We start from the raw sequence: 23,109 nt of genomic DNA, 5'->3' as shown, positions 1-23,109 counted from the left end.
CCTGCTGGTCCATGCATCTGTTGTGAGGTGCACCTTTCTACTGACTGATTGCCTCAGTGCATGGACAATGTGGTCTTTGAAATGCTGGTGGAGGGCTGGGATGGCTTTTCTCGCAAAGAAGTGTCAACTGGGTAGGTCATAGCGTGGTACTGCTTTCAACCAACCCGTAGGGCATCATCTCTAATGAGATTAGTCAAGCAATGTGGGCGTTCAAACCCTGTGTACGCGGATGACGGAATGAGTACTTTCTTTTCCTAATGAGAGTCTCTTGTAGGGTGAGCTGGACTGGAGAGCTGCATATGGTGGAACTAGCAGGGGTGGTGGTGGACATGGCAGATTGAGAGAGGGTTGGTGATGGTATTCTTGATGTTGGCCTACCTACAGTGTTTCCTACCAAGAACCTTGTGATTCCCTGACTGCTTTGGCCTTGCGACAATACCTCCACATTTGCTGCTGGTGGTGTCCTAACTGGTGGGCTTACTGTGAGGGAAGCAATGTAGCGTTGCTGACTACCTTCATTCTGAGCAGGTGCACCAACGGTACTGGACGTTTGGTAGTTAGTCCAGGCTTGTAAGTGCATGCTGGTAAATGTCTTCGCATGCACGTTGTATTTAAATTTAGGAGATTCTTCCCTGTGTTAAAGTCTTTGAGCACTTCTTACAGATAACTTTGCACTGATCATTCGGATCTTGGTTAAAATATTCCCACACTGCACTCTTCCTATTATGGATTACCTTTTCAGGCATTGCACGCTGTGCTATTTTGACCGGATGGCCACGCTGTCCTAAAACTGTTTTGGGTTTTGACAAACATTTTTGGCCAGATACGGCCTTCCAGATGAAAGCTGTTGCGATGTAGATGGCTGCTGCGGATCATCCTCCTCCACTTCTGAGCTACTGGCAGCAGCACCATCTTCCCCCAATGGCTGCCAATCTGGGTCAACAACTGGGTCATCTATCACCTCTTCAATGTCATGTGCACCTTCCTCTGTGTCACTGTGTAAGTTGCTATAGCGTTCGTGACGGGGCACCATAGTCTCATCAGGGTCAGATTCTGGCTCAGTACACTGGGAGGGCAATGCAGTGATCTGAGTCAATGGAACAGCATAATCATCTAGCTGTGGCTGTGCATCTGTGCACTCCATGTCCGATTCATCTTGTAATGGGCTTTTAACAATTTCCCTCTCTAACCCAGGCACGGTATGTGTAAAGAGCTCCATGGAGTAAACTGTAGTTTCGCCTGCCGCATCCTTCACTTTTGGTTTGGGTGAAGGACACAAGGAAGCGACTTCCACTGATGACTCACTGCTTTTAGATTTCGAACCTTCTGAAGAGGAGGCGAAAGAGCTAAGCTAGAGGCTGAGTCAGCAAGGAAAGCCAAAACTTTTTTCTGCTGCTCCGGATTTAAAACCTGTTTTCCTACTCCCAGATAAGGGAGTCTTCGAGGCCTTGTGTAGCCAGACAATGATGCTGGCTCAACACCTCGAGCCTTTGATGCTATTTTGCTTTTACCACTACCACCGGATGCTCCCCACCACCACCATCAGTACCAACTGGCAACGACCGCCCACGGCCTCTCCCACCAGACTTCCTCATTTTTGGAAAAATCTAACCAAAATAAGAACCGTTATATGGTACTGTGAAACAAGGTAGAAGGTGTATATAAAATTGTCGAGAATTTAAATCTCCCTTTTTTTTGGGGGGGGAGACTGCAACAAAACTCAGGCCCAGTGTATTACACTACACAATGTAAGTGGCAGAACGTGGCTAGAAGATGTATGACAAACTAACAGAACTGTGACGTAGATCCACTTAGTGCTAATTTAAATCTCCCTTTTTTTGTGGGGAGACTGCACCAAAACTCAGGTCAAGTGTCTTACACTACACAATGTAAGTGGCAGAATGTGGCTGGAAGATGTACGACAAACTAACAGAACTGTGACGTAGATCCACTTAGTGCCAATTTATATCTCCCTTTTTTTGTGGAGAGACTGCACCAAAACTCAGACCAAGTGTATTACACTGCACAATGTAAGTGGCAGAACGTGGCTGGAAGATGTACGACAAACTAACAGAACTGTGACGTAGATCCACTTAGTGCCAATTTAAATCTCCCTTTTTTGGGGGGGAGACTGCAACAAAACTCAGGCCCAGTGTATTACACTACACAATGTAAGTGGCAGAACGTGGCTGGAAGATGTACGTCAAACTAACAGAACTGTGACGTAGATCCACTTAGTGCCAATTTAAATCTCCCTTTTTTGGGGGGGAGACTGCAACAAAACTCAGGCCCAGTGTATTACACTACACAATGTAAAAGGCAGAACGTGGCTGGAAGATGTACGACAAACTAACAGAACTGTGACGTAGATCCACTTAGTGCCAATTTAAATCTCCTTTTTTGGGGGGAGACTGCAACAAAACTCAGGCACAGTATATTACACTACACAATGTAAGTGGCAGAACGTGGCTGGAAGATGTACGATAAACTAACAGAACTGTGACGTAGATCCACTTAGTGTCAATTTAAATCTCCCTTTTTTGGGGGGGAGACTGCAACAAAACTCAGGCCCAGTGTATTACACTACACAATGTAAGTGGCAGAACGTGGCTGGAAGATGTATGACAAACAAACAGAACTGGGACGTAGATCCACTTAGTGCCAATTTCAATCTCCCTTTTTTGGGGGGAGACTGCAACAAAACTCAGGCCCAGTGTATTACACTACACAATGTAAGTGGCAGAACGTGGCTGGAAGATGTACGACAAACTAACAGAACTGTGACGTAGATCCACTTAGTGTCAATTTAAATCTCCCTTTTTTGGGGGGGAGACTGCAACAAAACTCAGGCCCAGTGTATTACACTACACAATGTAAGTGGCAGAACGTGGCTGGAAGATGTATGACAAACAAACAGAACTGGGACGTAGATCCACTTAGTGCCAATTTCAATCTCCCTTTTATGGGGGGGAGACTGCAACAAAACTGAGGCCCAGTGTATTACACTACACAATGTAAGTGGCAGAACGTGGCTGGAAGATATATAAAAAAATACAAGGGCTGTAGTACAATTTCAATCTCCCTACAATGATCTCAGGACAAGTATGGCAGCAATAAAAAGGACTGCTGCACACAAAAGTGTGGACAAATAAACAAGAGAACTGTGCAGAAAGGAGCAACAGGATTTTTGCTTTTACAAAAGCAGTTGGCGTGCATGCCCCTTTATAGCCCCTGTGACGCCACAGAAAGCAAGCCAATCACTGTAATGAAAATCCAAAAAATGAAAAGTGCACTCACCAGTCCTGTGTATTGCGAGCCTTTATTAGGAATACATGCAGGTAAATTTAAGGGTGAACGTGGAATGAACGGACGACGGCCCCGTAGAAGTGCAGCAGCACGAAACGGCCGTCATCCGTTCATTCCACGTTCTCCCATGGATTTTCGTACCTGATTCACTTTGGTGCACCCGAATGTCCGTTTGGGTGTCTTATGGACTATGCAGCGGCACATAGCAGTAGGCATTTGGGAACTTGAAAGGTAGCAGTGCTGTGTTATTTTCTTCTTGCTACATAATCACTGTAATGCCCTTCTCTAAGATGGTGGGGACCGAGACCTATGTCATCATGCTGCCCACACTCTGCGTCCTCCTTCATTGGATGTGAAATGGCGCTGAACACGTCATACGAAACGCGACTTTGGCGTGAAGATCTCCGATCTCATGGCCGATCCCACACTAGGATCGGGTAGGGTTTCACGAAACCCGACTTTGCCGAAAGTCGGTGACTTTTGAATTTGTCCGATCCGTTTCGCTCAACCCTTGTCAGAAGTATTACTACCATGTTTTTCCAGAGGAAGAAGTATCTTGCTCAACTCAAGATAGAATTCCAACAATGAGTTTTTTTGTTACAGAGCATAATAAAGTTTATGGAGGGAGGAGAGATGAGAAGAACTGACACAGACATATCCATGCTAAAATTTCTCTAGGAAATAATTAGTTTCACTCCAAAACTGGATTTATAGTTACATTGTTCAATAATGCTGTATATTGTCCACCATACTGCTGCTCCTATTGTCAGCTACCAAAGAAAAAAAAAATTTGGAACCCCTCTTTCTGTGTGTTTAATATATGGGACACATTATTTAGCAGTTAGTCTCTAACTTAGAGACTAACTCAGAGTCAATTGCAAATCAGAGATATTCCTGAAAATAATATAATGGCCACATAGGCAAACATAGAAATCATAGGGCCCCATAGCAGACATTTTAATTATTCAGTGGGCTCACAAAAGAGCATATCTCTCAACTTTGCAGTCCTTACAAAGTAATTTTGCTCATAATAAAGCCCAGAGCACAGTATGATACCACCACAGTGAATTCCTGCACAGTACCCTCCATTCACAGAGTATGATGACCCTACTGAAGCCCCCACAAAGTATAATATACCCACAGTGAACCCAACACACTATGATGTTCCCACAGATACCCCAACAATGTTTGATTGCCCCCAGAGTCCTCCACACACAGTATGAAGGCACCCATACACAGTGGGATGACACAAATTATCCTGCCATGTAGTATGAGATACCCCATTGCCCCCCACACACTATGATGGACCCCACACAACCCTCCAAACAGTATAATTGGCCCCTACATAGCCCTTCAAACAGTATAATGGCCCCCACATAACCACCCAAACAGGATAATTGGCCTCCACTTAGCCCTCCAAATAGAATAATGGCCCCAACATAGCCATAAAAATATAATAACGGCCCAACATAGTCCTCCAAATAGTATGCTGGTCCCCAACATGGCTCTCCAAACATTAGAATGCTCTCCCACAGCTCTCCATATAGTATAATGGCTGCCACATAAATCTCAAAACAGTAAAAAGGCCCTCAATATCCTTCCAAACAGTATAATGGCCCCCATTTGGCCCTTTAAATGGTAAAATGGCCACCACATAGCCCTCCAAATAGTGCAATGGCCCCCAAATTCACCTCCAAATAGTATATTGGCCCCTTACATAGCCCTCCAAAAAGTATATTGGTCCCCAACATAGCCCTTCAAATAGCATAATGGCTCACATATAACTCTAAAACACCCACTCAACACTGAAAAAACAAACCCTCACATAACTCCATCGATATAAAAATTAAAAAGTTATGCATCAATGAAAAGGGTGACACAAAAAATGTTTTTTTCAATATTTTGTTTCACTGTAATCATTTTGACCTGGAGAATCTATTTGTCATGCCATTTGCACTGTACAATTATTGCCATAAACATGCAATTAAAAAACAATGTCAGAATTGCTGTTTTTACATTTCATTGCACTTGGATTTTTCCTATTTTATCTAATAAATTAAATGGATAATGGTTCAAATCTAAAACTTGTCCCACAATAAAAACCACCCCTTGTACGTTTTAGTTGACAGAAAAATAATAAAAGTTATGGCTATTTGAAAAAGGGGAGGAACAAATGAAAAATACAAAAACCTAAATGTTCTTCTTCCTGGGGTTAATTTACATTTCTTCGCTTTCTAGACACTAGAAAGTTTGACTGGTTTCACTTACCCCTAAATCTAAAATATTATTAATAAATGATTTACATTCTTGGATAAATTATTAATTCATCCCCTAATTTATTTCACCAGTTAATAATTAATCACTCCCCTAATTTTCCTATCAAAGTGTTTTCAAGTTATTTTGCTGAAAGGCACAACTCCAACTACAGGAATGAAGCATCAAAAATAATTAACGGAAAATGGAGAAAAGGGGAAATTATGCCAATGTGTTTTACTAGGAGGACCATTAAATGTCCGTTGATGATCCTGAGGAATAGCAAAAAAAATACAGTACATGAGTGCATTCTCAATGTTCATTAAGGCCTTCTTCACACTTATATTAAAAAACGTTCATGAAAAACTGGTACCGGTGTCATTAGTGTGTCATCAATGTTTTTCCGGTGTAGACAAAGAAATAAATAAATTATGAAGTTTCTCCCGTACTTTGTAATTGTAAACACTGATGACACATGGATGACACACAGGTGCCGACCATGTGCTGTACGTGTTTTTCATGGACCCAAGGACTTTTATTTGTCCTTGTCATCTGTGCTGCCAGTAAAAATGGATATGTTTCCATGTGGTCTGCATGGACACACAGTCCATATAGAAACATGGACATCTGAACAGCCCCATAGGTAATAATAAGTGCTTGTGAGATCCAAGAAAAAAACGGATGACACCCTTACTGGAAACTCAGACATTTGAAGGGAGACTTAAGAGGTACTGCCGTTATTTATCACATTCGTGCACCGGTTCTTATATCTGCTCCTTTACACTAGGGTTAGTTTTTTCTGGTTATGTAGTGAATTTCTTGTTGTTGGATTGTACTCATTCATTGGTGTAGATTATAGTTTAGTCTGTCAGTATTTTCACATGAATGTAAGTTTGTTTAGACAGAGGTGTGTTTTTGTCTCTTTATAAATTCATCCTGCTTGGCGCTATTCTGCTCCTTACATCATGAAGACATAAATTCCAAATTGTGTAAAGCATAATTAATATTCTAAGGTATATTATATTTGTATAATTCAAATCAATAGGATTGTGCAGTACCCAGCTCTGGCCACTCTCAGAAAATGGAGCAGCTCCGCAATTGAGCAGCTCCGCCACCAATACAAAGAACAGTTGATTGGTGGGGGTGCCCAGTGTTGGATGCCGACATTGATCATTGATGAACTATCCTCTTTAAATGCCACTCTTAGAAATTTCAGCTGCATTTAAGGGATTAATAGCAATGAGTGGAACTTAGTTCTGTTCGCTGCAGTTACAGACAGATGCTGGCATCCAATCTAATGTTTGCAAATATTTAAAGGGGTTCTTGAGAAATAGCAAAAATGTAATAAAATATTAATATTAGTAACGAGTGAGCATGCTTGCCACTACTCGATACGAGATCATTCTTTCGGGTACATGAGTATGCTCTTTACTTAATCGGGTATCATAAGTGCTCAAGCGCCATGCTTGAGTCCTTGCCCCTCATGTTTTGCGGCTGTTAGACAGCCAATAAACATGCAGGATTTCCTGCCATACACGGTAATGCCATAGACATGTTGGCTACTGCCATTACTGTGATTGGACCGCTGCATTGGCACACTCTCCCATGGAATCAGTTCAGGGAGAATTGATGTAGGAGGGAGTGCTTAAATTAGAGCAGGCATTTAAGCATTGTTTAATTTCTATTGCAGTACTTTTGTACCACTGCTGCACCATTAAAATAAAAGTCATTTTCAGGGCCACATACTGTCCTTTCTCTAGTAAAACTACTGTTACCTGCATTTAGTGTAGGGATAGCTGGTGGAAAAGGGATAGTCTATTACTTTACAGTCCTTCTATAGGTACACTGCTGCTGCAACTTAAAATGAAAAGTTCTTTTCAAGCCTACATATTTTCTTTTCCCTATCAATACCAGAATGTTTGCAGGCATATATTATATACCTAATTTAAAATGCACAAGGCGTGCGGTAAGGGACGGGGAGGTGGAAGTGCTGCTGATGGTACACCCAGAGGCCAAGATTGTGGGCCAGGGTAAACTGTGCCTGAAGCGGAAGCACAACAAACATGCTCATCCACAAGAACCTAGCTTTCTGTCCCAGGGGAGTGCGGAACATCACTCTTGAATTTAGAACAGTGCGAACATGTGGTCGGTGGATGGAAGAAAATGCTTCCAGTATGCTTTCCAGCACCATCCTGTCTTTCACACTGTCCAGTCTCACTAGCCAAGAGTCTGAACCACATATTCCTCACTGTGATCCTTCTTCCTCCCACACTCGGACACTCTGAGCAGCTCTTTACATTTACATTTATTGATTCTAGCATCTAGCCCTGCCCATTTCAAGAAGGAAATGAGATCATGTGTAGCGATACCCAAATATTTGATTTGTGATTGAACAGGTAGATGATGAAGATATCCCTACCCCAGTCCTTGAAACACAAACACAAATACTCAGCCACCCACCCACAGGCCCAAACACTAAACGGGCACATTTCCAGATTACTTTCCCTGGAAATGTTGACGTTTGTGGACACTGAGGCTTTCCGCCACCTCATGGTGAAGGCTGTCCCTCGATACTCGCTTCCCATCCACCACTATTTTTCCCGGAGTGCTGTCCCTGCCTTACACCAGCACGTGTCCCATAACATAATCCGTACCCTGACGAACGCAGATACTGGAAAGGTTCACTGAGCGCCCGACATGTGGACAAGTGCTTGTAACAAGGGATGCTACATTTCCCTGACCACACACTGGATGAACCTTGTGGAGGCCAGGACTCAATTGAACCTTGAGATGGCACATGTGCTATTGACACTTAGGATTTACAACACGTGCTCTAGTTCCATCAGGGTTTGCTCCATCTCCGAATAAGCTCCTGCACGCCCTCTTTTTTCTCATCCCCTATCTCTGAATTGTCATCTCAGAGCACATTGGTAAGCTGAAAGCACTGTAATACTGCCTCTGTGAAGTGGAAACAGGTTCTGCTGAAACTAATTTGTTTAGGACACAAACAGCACACTGCCGCCAAGTTGTGGAAAGGTATAACAGACCAAACAGATCTGTGGCTCTCACTGCTGAACCTACAACTAAGCATGATTGTGTGTGATGATCTTAACCTCATGGCATCTCTGAAGATTGGCAAGCTGATACACGTACCATGCCTTGACCAAGTACTCAACTTATTGGTTCAACAGTTTCTGAAAAGCTACCCAGGTTTGCCTGAGCTACTTTTGAAAGTACACCACGTGTGTGCCCATTTCCGCAAGTCAGCTACAGCTGCTGCAGGTCTGGCATGGCTGCAGCAGCGCTTGCAAGTGTCACCTCACCAATGGGTGTGAGACATGACCATGCACTGGAACTACACATTACATATGTTGGCAAGGCTTTATGAGTAGTAGAGGGCAGTACACGATGCAAGTCATTCCGATCAGCCTCCATACAACGCTTGCTGCTTACAATTAAAGAGGAAGCTTTGCATGTGGACCAGGTGGACAGCAAAACATAAAGCCAATTCAAATGTTCCTTTTTTCTGGTGTATTCCCATGCACCCCTCTCCACCCAAAAAAGTCTACAAGGTTCATGGTTTCTTCTTTTTCTTTTACTCCTCTTCCTCCACTATGGCAACAAATCATCATGCGGCCTTCATTCCAAATTTTTTAAGGGTCATCAGATGGCCCGACTCATAATTTTTATATGGTCATCATGTGGCCCTCATTCATAATTTTTTAGGGTCCTCAGGCGGCCCTCGCTCATAATTTTTAGAGGGTGACCAGGCGGCCCTCATTCATAATTTTTAGAAGGCAAAGAGGTGACCCTCTCCCTTAAATTTTAGAGGATCATCATGGGATCCTTGCTTCATAACCTTTATACAGTATGTGTATGAGGAATACCTCTACAAATCTCTTGCATATGTATATGTGTACCCCCAAGGGTAAATTTTTTTTAGCACTTGATCTAGTGCATAGGCTTCACCAGCTAGGCGTCCCACTCCTTTAAAAATGGGAAAACAATTTCTGAAGACCTCCTCTACATGTCTTCCAAAATGTACTGCATTCCCTCTATCTAAATTTTGGCAGCCCTAGCACTTAGTACATAGGCTTTATGAGCCTAGGAGTCCCACTACCTAACAATTTTAACAGCATGTGTGTGAGGCTGTCCATTATGTCTAATACAGGGTGCATCGGAGTCCCTCTTCCTTCTAAATTTTGGCAGTTCTTGCATTGTCCGCATAGGCTTTCTGAGTTTGAGAGTCCCTCCTTCATAAATTAAACAGGACATGCCTGGCCATGTCACACATGGAACATGCCCAGATAAAGTAGAAAATGTTAAAATTGCATTTACTGGTGATTGCCGGTGGGTGTTCTTTTATTTCGCCCTCTACTCCTCTGCTGTAGTCATGGGCAACGGGGAAATCTGGTAAGAGATGGCTCTGCTATTAGCCTCTTAATTCCCTGGCCATTTTCCGTTTTTGCATTTTTGTTTTTTGCTCACCTTCTTCCCAGAGCCATAACTTTTTTTGTTTTTTGGTCAAAATGGCCATGTGAGGGCTTGTTGTTTGTGGGACAAGTTGTACTTTTGAATGACACCATTGGTTTTAACATATTGTGTACTGGAAAATGGGCAAAAAATTCAAACTACAGTGATATTGCAAAAAAGTGCAATTCCACAGTTGTTTTTTTTACCATGTTCACTAAATGCTGAGACTGACCTGCCATTATGATTTACCGGGTCATTATGAGTTCACAGATACCATACATGTCTAGGTTCTTTTTTATTTAACTGGTGAAAAAAATCCAAACTTTGGTAAAAATTTTTAAAAAAGCCATTTTCCAAAACATGTAGCATCTCCATTTTTTGTGATTTGGGGCTTGGTGAGGGCTTATTTTTTTGCGCGCCAAGCTGTTGTTTTTATTGATATCATTTTGGTGTATATACGATCTTTGGGTCACCCGTTATTACATTTTATTGCAATGTAGTGGCAGACAAAAAACTTAATTCTGGTGTTTTGACTTTTCTTCTAGTTACGGCATTTATCAATCAGGTTAATTCTTTTTTTTATATTGATAGATTGGGTGATTCTGAATGCGGCAATACCAAATATGTGTATGTTTGATTTTTCCTTAGAAGTTTTAATTTGAATGGGGGCGAAAGGGGGGTGAATTGAACTTTTATATTTTTTTAAACTTTTTTATCTTTTTGCATGCTTTAGAAGTCTCCATGGGAGACTAGAAGCTGCAGTTGTCCGATCGGCTCTGCTACATACAGGCGATGATCAGATTGCCTGTATGTAGTAGAGATGCTTACTTGCTATGAGAGCCGACCAAAGTGCGGCGCTCATAGGAATCTGGCAGTGACAACCATAGAGGTCTTCTGGAGACCTCTGGTTTTCATGCCAACCCATCAGGGACCCAAGATCACGTGACGGGGTCAACAATGGGTGGGATTTCCAGCGCGCTTCCCGGGAGCGCCGGTTAAATGCCGCTGTCAGAGATTGACAGAGGCATTTAACAGGTTAAAAGCCACGGGTTGATACCAATTCCACCCGTGGCTGTTAAAGGATGCTGGAGCCCACATCAAAGGGAGGGAGTCCCACTTGAGAGTATTATTACGCCCAACATTGCAAGAGGGTTAAGGGGTTGAGGCAGTGAGGTCCTTTGCTGTGACCTGGAGATAAACAATACAACATAGTGTCACGCTATCTTCTGGGCTCACATGCTGCTCAGAAATATAGTGTAGTGAGTAGTGTGTGCATCCACGTCTTATCTCAGCTCTTCTCAAATTTCCAGTATTACTGTACATCACAATATCCACTAAGGGAGGTGTCAGAGCTTCTTGCTGCACATGCTCACTGGCATCTGTCCTATTAACATTCTAGGTCAATATTCTGTGTAATAAGATGGTGATCATTGTATTCTATGGTTATTACTTGCATGGATACAATAAGTGTTATTTGCTAAATAAAGGTATTTTGCAATTTACTTATAAAAGCATTTCATTTAGTTAGTTATTTTTCTATTTACGGATAATTCCTTTAAGCTGTTGACCTCCCCTGTTGGATCTCCTGCTGCCAACTACTCATTTGCATTGGGAAATGCAGCTAAACATATTATATGACAGTATCACTTTAAATATAATATATCTAAAACAAATCTGACATCATCCTTCAGCAAAGTAAGCCATAGACATTTCCCCATTTATATTTATTGCCTGTGGCCATGGAGAGAAATATCCTTTGTTGTAATAAAGTTGACGGAGGTTCTAAAGGATTGTTCATTTCATCTTCATTCATGGATGTTCTTAGCAATATCTAAATAACCTGATAACCCACATTTTATTAGTGAAGTCCACCAGACCCATATATTCATGTTATCCCCCCCCTGTGCATTCCGGTTGAGCCACTGAGTACATGCCCTTCTTATGCTCCCACCGTCCTGTCCTGCCACATTGATAGATGAGGATCACTGGCCTAAATCAAGAAGAGAAAATATTGACTTTCGAGTGAAAATGACAAACTGCGTGAAACTGTTGCTGACCAAGCACTTCTTTTTTAAGCTTCATCACTCCCTGAGTGCAATATCGTTAATATCCTGGTTACCGTACATGATCCCCCATGTGGTTATCTGTCTCCTAACACAGGAATTATACAAGTAACATAACACATGTAATTAGCTTATTGGCAGTGGATATTGAAAATTGTGAGGTTATAAGGAGGCCATTTAAAATTCCTCCGAGTGTGAATAATTTGTCAGTGTGTTCTGTCAAACAACATGGAGGGATCTTTATATTGATTAGCCCTCACTTAATTATATGCAACTTAAGTCCTTGCAGGGCTTCGGAGGCTTAGCCGCTCAGTCCTCTGCCGTCTCTCCGTGTTTGTAATTATTAATTAATTTTAGATTTGAGACAATTAACTGATCAACTTTTATACATCTGCATCCAGTTATAAGCTCCAAAGCAATTATTGGCATAGTTCTTTTAATGTTATTGAGAATGTAATTTGATTATTTGTCTAGGTTTTCTGCCCGATAAATCAATTAATGATCTGTGATCTATAACATAATGGCTTATTTATTGAGGCTTATATAATCACCTGTTCAAACGGTTAAAACGTAATTTAATTGCACAAATAATAATATTTTTTTCATGGTTATATGTTTATTGGCTTTAGTACAACTTTATCCATTTTTTTATGATTTTTTTTTCCGGTTTAAACTATCTCTCGTAAAATTGTTGTTTTTCTATATTAGGGGGCACAGACTGATCACATCTTCATAGCACAATATTTGTTTAGGTGGATGTATTACATTTTACCCATTTGAATGGGAATATTTACCAGGATTTATTTAGACACTGAATTTACATAATTTTCCTATGTCCTGTTCAAATGAATGGCTGTGTATAAATTAACTAAATATTCATTACACAAACAAGATATTGTGTCTGATTGGAAACACAAAAGCTTCCTCTAAGTCTAACTGTGCACAAGACATTTTTGAAGCAGAAGATGCTTCAGGAAAACATCAGCAGTGTTTTTCCTGAAATGTCTTCTTTGTCGACTTTTTAGCTATTTTTGTAGCGGTTTCACTGTCAACATTTTTTAAAATTCCATGTACAAGACAGCGGCGGCTTCCAAGCCGCCTGAAGAATGGTCAGGTCAGAGGTTGAAAAGAGACTGAATACATATTCAGCAAATCGTTTTGATAGTGCTCATTCTCTTTGATGTTTTTAAGCAGTTTTTTAGGACATTGTATTCATGTACCATAAGTCTTTCATCAATCTTTGGCAACATGCCATATGAACAGTTCACTGTCCAAGCTAATAATGAAATTGTGTGTGTTCTACACTGCTGGTTTCTTCTTGACAATAAAAGCACCAGGGTGTACATGTGCATTATTCTAGATACATTTCGAAGTTAACAAACTTCTTCAGGAGAACCACAACAAGAAGAAGAAATTTGTCAACTTTGAATCGTGTTGAGAGTAAAACTGCATATCCACCATGAAACCACATGGTATACCTTTATTATGGATATGAAACCAGCAGCACAAATCACCCACAATTTCCACTATTTCAATACCAAGTTGGACCCTCCAACCTGTTGGTGCTGCAGCAGCTTGACCATCTCTTTTCTAAAGCCTACCTATTGTGTATTACACAACTTCAGTTGGTGAGCAGTTACCACTTTTTTTTATATACACGATTGGATAAAACCCTATTGGACTTATATTGTCCCCCCCCCCCCAATCAAGCTTATAACGAAGCAGCTCTCCCTTTCCCTCTCACAGCCGTAAAACCCAGTAAGGTCTTAAAAGGGTTGTCACTTTTTAATTATTTGTATCCATTAGGCTAAGCGATATATAGAGTAAACTAAGCTTTACTTACCCTCCCCGAGTCCAGCACTGCCTCTCCACTGCTGCTTTGGTTATAGGCTGCAGCGGTGATATGAAGGTGGCAGCGCTGCAGGCTATCACTGAGCTCTATAGCTTAGCAAATGTAAATAGAATGAGCTGTTGAGCTTATTCATTGACTGCAGCAATCTGAGTGCAGTGTCCCCGCTGCAGCTAATCATCAAAAACTGAAGCATTGGCTGATAGGTAAGTCTGGATTTAGGGAAGGAGAGAAAAGGTCAGTTTGTTATTTTGTATGTTGCTGAGCCCATTGGTTGAAAATAATTAAAAATTTACAACTCCTTTAAATTCCAACTTCATCTCTCTGCCCAAACTCTCTCAGCGGTAGTCATCACATTTCACACTAAATTAATATGGCGATAGTTTGCAAAAGATAAGGACTTTTGTTATGAGTCTCACTATCTTGATGGTGGTTGGCTTTGTTTAATACAATAACTGGAATTATGACTGAAAGCTGGTATTGTTCACTTCATAGCACTTTTCATTTTGCAATTGGTGTCGAATAGGGAAATTATGATTTTTTTCTTACAAATAAATGAATCTAGCTACGGTATATTCAACCAGTGTTCAGCTCATAATGGCTTTATTTTTGCTGTTCATTCTCTGGTTTTCTATACAGGAATGAAGCCTGCAGGTATGATAATTGCATAGAAAGCGTACATACTGTGGTTGAGAATAGATACTTTACTATATAAACACAAGTCATGCAAATCCAAAGAAAACCCACAAAGGGAAAGATTTTTTTTTTATTCTGCATGCAGTAGGACTATGATACAACATTCATTCTGAAATCAACTTCAACAATTGGTAACACTCTACTGTAAAAAAAAATATATTCGTATTGCCATAGATATTGTTGGAGGTGGAAAATGATTGGTATTCATGCCAGTTGCTTTGTTAGTGGATATTTGGATGTGAACATCGCCTTGCTTCATTGTTATATGTTTCACTTTGTATTAATGAGCACAGGACAATCAGAATGTAATTTACATTGATTCTTGTTGCTCGCTTCAATACAGATTTACAGCACAATGGAAGTAATCGGGAAATGTGTAGATTGCTCTGATTTTGCATGTCTCTCATCATTTGAATTCACAGCATACATGTAAATAGTTCTATTGATGTAATACGCGATAAGAAACGCAAAAAACTGAACCATATTGCAGTACTATAAAATTCTCCTAAATCTCAGGCTAATCTTCCATGGGAAAATGTATTCTTACAGGGAATAATGCCATGTTTGTTATTGTCGGCTCTGCTTTTAAAATGAACCCTGCTTGATATGGAGCCCATATACAGTTAAGTGCAGGCATAAGCCTGTATTTTTGATAACTACAGTTAAAAAACAAAATCAAAGGAGTCCAAAAACAGAGGTAATTTTTATACTATTTGTTTATGTGATTAAGTAATCTAATCCCTTTTCTAATAAGTGTTAATTAAAAAATTCAATATGCAAATTGCCTCTTCAGAGAGAAAGAGGACTTGAACTCTATAGCGCCACCTGTTGGAAGTAGTGATCCTATAAGTCACAATCAAACCTTTAACGAGTCTTGCAATATTACCTACCTTGACATGCCAGAGCTGGTATGTCACTCTCCTCAAGGAGAAACCTTACCCCTTAAAAAAATCACTACCGTTCCCTCTCTATCTGCTTTTTTTTTCTACTTCCCATGTTTTATCATTTGATAATCCACAGTGCATGCTGGGATACTGAAATGGGATGTTATCAGGGGGCTCGGGTTGCGATCACTGTCACAGCTGCTGTCCCCATCCTGAAATGAAGCCTCATTAGTGATATCAATTTTTGGGGGTAGGGCTAGCTTCTGCTCTCCTGGGCATGTGCAGGTTGTTAATTCTAACACATGCAGTACACGCTCCCTTCTCTATATTCCTTTGAATGAACACTGACATTGTGTTCTGTCGCCTGCTCTAAAGAGAAGTCACGAGCCAGCAAGAGAGTGCACTGTCACTGTGCATTGCTAACTTGGCAAGCAGGGTCAAGAGAGACCAGCCCATCAATGAAGTTTGTTTTGGGAGCTGGGCTGGTTTCTGATGATGTCCCATTAGAGTGTCCCAACATGCATGGGTGATTCTCAAATGAAAAATCTTTGGAAGTCAAGAAAAAAAACAGACAGGAGGTAGAGAATGAAAATTAGTTAATTTTTAATTCAAGTATATTAAAAATGTGATTGGATTATTAAGATTAATATATGGACATTTAGTATGAAAATCACCACTGGATTCAGACCATCCCTTTAACCCCTTTACCCCCAAGGGTGGTTTGCACGTTAATGACCGGGCCAATTTTTACAATTCTGACCACTGTCCCTTTATGAGGTTATAACTCTGGAACGCTTCAATGGATCCTGGTGATTCTGACATTGTTTTCTCGTGACATATTGTACTTCATGACAATGGTAAAAATTATTTGATAGTACCTGCGTTTATTTGTGAAAAAAACGGAAATTTGGCGAAAATTATGAACATTTCGCAATTTTCCAACTTTGAATTTTTATGCAATTAAATCACAGAGATATGTCACACAAAATACTTAATAAGTAACATTTCCCACATGTCTACTTTACATCAGCACAATTTTGGAACCAAAATTTTTTTTTGTTAGGGAGTTATAAGGGTTAAAAGTTGACCAGCAATTTCTCATTTCTACAACACCATTTTATTTTAGGGACCACATCTCATTTGAAGTCATTTTGAGGGGTCTATATGATAGAAAATACCCAAGTGTGACACCATTCTAAAAACTACACCCCTCAAGGTGCTCAAAACCATATTCAAGAAGTTTATTAACCCTTCTGGTGCTTCACAGGAATTTTTTGAATGTTTAAATAAAAATGAACATTTAACTTTTTTTCACAAAAAATTTAATTCAGCTCCAATTTGTTTTATTTTACCAAGGGTAACAGGAGAAAATGGACCCCAAACATTGTTGTACAATTTGTCCTGAGTATGCCAATACCCCACATGTGGGGGTAAACCACTGTTTGGGCGCATGGCAGAGCTCGGAAGCGAAGGAGTGCCATTTGACTTTTCAATGCAAAATTGACTGGAATTGAGATGGGACGCCATCTTTCGTTTGGAGAGCCCCTGATGTGGCTAAACATTGAAACCCCCCACAAGTGACACCATTTTGGAAAGTAGACCCCCTAAGGAACTTATCTAGAGGTGTGGTGAGCACTTTGACCCAACAAGTGCTTCACAGAAGTTTATAATGTAGAACCGTAAAAATAAAAAATCATATTTTTTCACAAAAATTATCTTTTTGCCCCCAATTTTTTATTTTCCCAAGGGTAAGAGAAGAAATTGGACCCCAAAAGTTGTTGTACAATTTGTCCTGAGTACGCTGATAGCCCATATGTGGGGGTAAACCACTGTTTGGGTGGATGGGAGAGCTCGGAAGGGAAGGAGCGCCGTTTGACTTTTCAATGCAAAATTGACAGGAATTGAGATGGGACGTCATGTTGCGTTTGAAGAGCCACTGATGTGCCTAAACATTGAAACCCCCCACAAGTGACACCATTTTGGAAAGTAGACCCCCTAAGGAACTTATCTAGAGGTGTGGTGAGCACTTTGACCCACCAAGTGCTTCACAGAAGTTTATAATGTAGAACCGTAAAAATAAAAAATCATATTTTTTCACAAAAATTATCTTTTTGCCCCCAATTTTTTATTTTCCCAAGGGTAAGAGAAGAAATTGGACCCCAAAAGTTGTTGTACAATTTGTCCTGAGTACGCTGATACCCCATATGTGGGGGTAAACCACTGTTTGGGTGGATGGGAGAGCTCGGAAGGGAAGGAGCGCCGTTTGACTTTTCAAAGCAAAATTGACAGGAATTGAGATGGGACGCCATGTTGCGTTTGAAGAGCCACTGATGTGCCTAAACATTGAAACCCCCCACAAATGACACCATTTTGGAAAGTAGACCCCCTAAGGAACTTATCTAGAGGTGTGGTGAGCACTTTGACCCACCAAGTGCTTCACAGAAGTTTATAATGCAGAGCCGTAAAAATAAAACAAAATTTTTTTCCCACAAAAATTATTTTTTTAGCCCCCAGTTTTGTATTTTACTGAGGGTAACAGGAGAAATTGGACCCCAAAATTTGTTGCCCAATTTGTCCTGAGTGCGATGATACACCATATGTGGGGGGAACCACTGTTTGGGCACATGGGAGGACTCAGAAGGGAAGGAGTGCCATTTGAATGCAGACTTAGATGGAATGGTCTGCAGGTGTCACATTGCGTTTGCAGAGCCCCTAATGTACCTAAACAGTAGAAACCCCCCACAAGTGACACCATTTTGGAAAGTAGACCCCCTTAGGAACTTATCTAGATGTGTGCTGAGCGCTTTGACCCACCAAGGGCTTCACAGAAGTTTATAATGGAGAGCCGTAAAAATAAAACAAAAATTTTTTCCCACAAAAATAATTTTTTAGCCCCCAGTTTTGTATTTTCCCGAGGGTAACAGGAGAAATTCGACCCCACAATTTGTTGTCCAATTTGTCCTGAGTGCGCTGATACCCCATATGTGGGGGGGAACCACTGTTTGGGCGCATGGGAGGGCTCGGAAGGGAAGGAGCTCCATTTGGAATGAGGACTTAGATGGAATGGTCTGCAGGTGTCACATTGCATTTGCAGAGCCCCTAATGTACCTAAACAGTAGAAACCTCCCACAAGTGACACCATTTTGGAAACTAGACCCCCTAAGGAACTCATCTAGATGTGTTGTGATAGCTTTGAACCCCCAAGTGTTTCACTACAGTTTGTAACGCAGAGCCGTGAAAATTAAAAAAAAAAATCTTTCCCCCCAAAATTATTTTTTAGCCCCCAGTTTTGTATTTTCCCGAGGGTAAGAGGAGAAATTCGACCCCAAAAGTTGTTGTCCAATTTGTCCTGAGTACGCTGATACCCCGTATGTTGGGGGAAACCAACGTTTGAGCGCATGGCAGAGCTCGGAAGGGAAGGAGCGCCATTTGGAATGCAGACTTAGATGGAATGGTCTGCAGACGTCACATTGCGTTTGCAGAACCCCTAATGTACCTAAACAGTAGAAACCCCCCACAAGTGACCCCATATTGGAAACTAGACCCCCCAGGGAACTAATCTAGATGTGTTGTGAGAACTTTGAACCCCCAAGTGTTTCACTACAGTTTATAACGCAGAGCCGTGAAAATAAAAAATCTTTTTTTTTCCCACAAAAAATATGTTTTAGCCCCGAGTTTTGTATTTTCCCAAGGGTAGCAGGAGAAATTGGACCCCAAAAGTTGTTGTCCTATTTGTCCTGAGTACGCTGATACCCCATATGTTGGGGTAAACCCCTGTTTGGGCACACGGGAGAGCTCGGAAGGGAAGAAGCACTGTTTTACTTTTTCAACGCAGAATTGGCTGGAATTGAGATCGGACGCCATGTCGCGTTTGGAGAGCCCCTGATGTGCCTAAACAGTGGAAACCCCCCAATTATAACTGAAACCCTAATCCAAACACATCCCTAACCCTAATCCCAACAGTAACCCTAACCACACCTCTAACCCTGACACACCCCTAACCCTAATCCCAACCCTATTCCCAACCGTAAATGTAATCTAAACCCTAACTGTAACTTTAGCCCCAACCCAAACTGTAGCCCTAGCCCTAACCCTAGCCCTAACCCTAATCCTAACCCTAGCCCTAACCCTAGCCCTAACCCTAGCCCTAACCCTAACCCTAGCCCTAGCCCTAGCCCTAACCCTAGCCCTAACCCTAGCCCTAACCCTAACCCTAGCCCTAACCCTAGCCCTAACCCTAACCCTAACCCTAGCCCTAACCCTAACCCTAGCCCTAACCCTAGCCCTAACCCTAGCCCTAACCCTAACCCTAACCCTAGCCCTAACCCTAGCCCTAACCCTAGCCCTAACTCTAACCCTAGCCCTAATGGGAAAATGGAAATAAATATATGTTTTTAATTTTTCCCCATTAAGGGGGTGATGAAGGGGGGTTTGATTTACTTTTATAGCGGGTTTTTTAGCGGATTTTTATGATTGGCAGCCGTCACACACTGAAAGACGCTTTTTATTGCAAAAAATATTTTTTGCGTTACCACATTTTGAGAGCTATAATTTTTCTATATTTTGGTCCACAGAGTCATGTGAGGTCTTGTTTTTTGCGGGACGAGTTGATGTTTTTATTGGTAACATTTTCGGGCACGTGACATTTTTTGATCGCTTTTTATTCCGATTTTTGTGAGGCAGAATGACCAAAAACCAGCTATTCATGAATTTCTTTTGGGGGAGGCGTTTATACCGTTCCGCGTTTGGTAAAATTGATGAAGCAGTTTTATTCTTCGGGTCAGTACGATTACAGCGACACCTCATTTATATCATTTTTTAATGTTTTGGCGCTTTTATACGATAAAAACTATTTTATAGAAAAAATAATTATTTTTGCATCGCTTTATTCTCAGGACTATAACTTTTTTATTTTTTTGCTGATGATGCTGTATGGCGGCTCGTTTTTTGCGGGACAAGATGACGTTTTCAGCGGTACCATGGTTAGTTATATCTGTCTTTTTGATCGCGTGTTATTCCACTTTTTGTTCGGCGGTATGATAATAAAGCGTTGTTTTTTGGCTCGTTTTTTTTTTTTTTTCTTACGGTGTTTACTGAAGGGGTTAACTAGTGGGCCAGTTTTATAGGTCGGGCCGTTACGGACGCGGCGATACTAAATATGTGTACTTTTATTGTTTTTTTTTTTTTATTTAGATAAAGAAATGTATTTATGGGAATAATATTTTTATTTTTTTTTTCATTATTTTGGAATATTTTTTTAATTTTTTTTTACACATTTGAAATTTTTTTTTTTTTACTTTTTTACTTTGTCCCAGGGGGGGACATCACAGATCAGTGATCTGACAGTTTGCACAGCACTCTGTCAGATCACTGATCTGACATGCAGCGCTGCAGCCTTCACAGTGCCTGCTCTGAGCAGGCTCTGTGAAGCCACCTCCCTCCCTGCAGGACCCGGATCCGCGGCCATCTTGGATCCGGGGCTGGAGGGAGCAGGGAGGGAGGTGAGACCCTCGCAGCAACGCGATCACATCGCGTTGCTGCGGGGGGCTCAGGGAAGCCCGCAGGGAGCCCCCTCCCTGCGCGGTGCTTCCCTGTACCGCCGGCACATCGCGATCATCTTTGATCGCGGTGTGCCGGGGGTTAATGTGCCGGGGGCGGTCCGTGACCGCTCCTGGCACATAGTGCCGGATGTCAGCTGCGATAAACAGCTGACACCCGGCCGCGATCGGCGGCGCTCCCCCCGTGAGCGCTGCCGATCGCATATGACGTACTATTGCGTCCTTGGGAAGTAAAGCCCACCCCACATGGACGCAATAGTACGTCTAATGGCAGAAAGGGGTTAACCTTCGTCCGGCTGACTAGGTACAATTGTAACTATTCCGTTTTTTAAAATTGCAATAACTTTTTTTTCGAAAAGCCGTAGAGGGCTGAAATTTCGTGATATCTCTGCAGTTTTGGTCCAGAATATATTGGCCAAATATCACAGTGGAGGTATATATGAAGGTACAATTGTACCTCTGCAGCCTGTTAACATAAAATTATGCAGCCTGACGAAGGTTAAACAGCTGAGATGCAAAAGTATAAATAAGACGATAATGGAGTAATGTAGGTATTGCATAGATGTGCACTGATGACAACTACTCCTGGATGCTAATAATGATATGGCTTTAATATTTTGTAATATAAATGTAAAAACATAAAAAAATATAGCTAACATTTCAAAATAATATTTTTTCATCTTTAAAATCTTGGGTAAGTAATTTCTCTGTGGGAAGAGTGACAATAGTGGGATTCAATAAAGTACCTGGAGCGCCCCCAGACACAGGGCCACAGGTTACTTGGTACCGGTCCTCTCTGTCTCAGTTCTGGGGTTGTCATGGTGGCAGGACCCGGTCCGTGACCCTGCTAAGGGGCGTCCAATGAAAGGGTTGATGGTAGTTTGTCAAGGGTTTGTGACGCCACCTGTGGTATTCGGCCAGGGAGACCGACGCTGCTTGGGGTCCACTGGGGTGATGTGATGGCAGCTAGATGGTATACCTTCCCACAGGTGAAGTATGTCCCCAGTAATGTAGATGGCGATGGTGTGAGGTGCAGTCAATAACGAGGACACAGGGTTGCAGTCTCTTTACCTCTTTACTAAAGGCTTCAGGATCCTCAATCCAGAGCACTGTCAACAGGGCTGTCTGAGACCGGCCGGTCCGAAGGCACATCCAGAGTTCCCTTTGCAGGTGGAAATCGTTGCCTACCACTAGTGCCTGTGTGTTGTAGTGCTTCCCTGCTGAGCATTCGGGATAGTCCTCACAACTTCTGTTCTCGTTCTTTCTAGTTCTTTCTCGTTCTTTCTATTCTCCGTCCCCCAGGTTTGTTATGGCTAGGACGCACCCTTTTGACGGGTAGGCTCGGAGCTATTCTGGGACCCTAGAGACGCCCCTCTCCACGGTTGCCCCCTATGTCTGCTTAGGTGATGTAAGGTAGACAGCCAACCTATAATTAACTGTCCTGCGGTATTTGAAGTAAGGCATAGAGTCAGTTACTTCCTCGGTGTTCCGGTCACCGGCTATGCGCCTCAGTAGGATGTTGCCGTTCTCGGGGCACGACTCCTACTGGCTCTCCTTTGTGCTTTGATCTCGTTTCTCACTGTCCACAATATCCTTCGCTTCGTGTCCTTTCTTTAGATGCCGCTGCAAGGTAGTGCAGGTGTGGCTCTGTAACGATCTGTCCTTGTTGCTAGGTGCCTGCCAGGTTCCCACGCCTGACAGGGACCCCCCTGAATCTTCCCCGCAACACCCAGTCAGCTTCTGACTAACTTCCTATCCAACCGCTAGTTTTACCAGTGTGAGGAGTGGCCTAATAAATAAAACCTTTTGCTCCCCCTAGTGGCCGGAGTGTGAAGTGTAATGTGTGCTGGTGATACCTGGTCAGATGAACTCCTTTAGTGCCATCAGACGTACCATCACTCCCCTCAGCGGCAGAGCGACATTACAGGTCTCTGGGGCGCTGCATACCTATATTCCACAATTGCATGTGTTTAATTTTTGTTCTTGTATTGAGGTATTCTTATCAATGTCCGCCTTACTAAATGTAA

The 23,109-nt window shown here is 41.9% G+C and overlaps 1 protein-coding gene across 1 annotated transcript in view; it reads right to left on the bottom strand.

Moving 5' to 3' along the window:
• B3GAT2 (beta-1,3-glucuronyltransferase 2) overlaps positions 1–23,109 on the bottom strand; it is a 239,778-nt gene that overhangs the window by 162,830 nt on the left and 53,839 nt on the right. The gene's annotated exons all lie outside the window — the stretch shown is intronic.

The sequence above is a fragment of the Ranitomeya imitator genome, chromosome 5 (assembly GCF_032444005.1).
Source record: "Ranitomeya imitator isolate aRanImi1 chromosome 5, aRanImi1.pri, whole genome shotgun sequence".
Lineage (NCBI taxonomy): Eukaryota > Metazoa > Chordata > Amphibia > Anura > Dendrobatidae > Ranitomeya > Ranitomeya imitator.
Note: the sequence above shows the minus strand (reverse complement) of the source record. Positions and strands in the feature narration are given on the sequence as shown.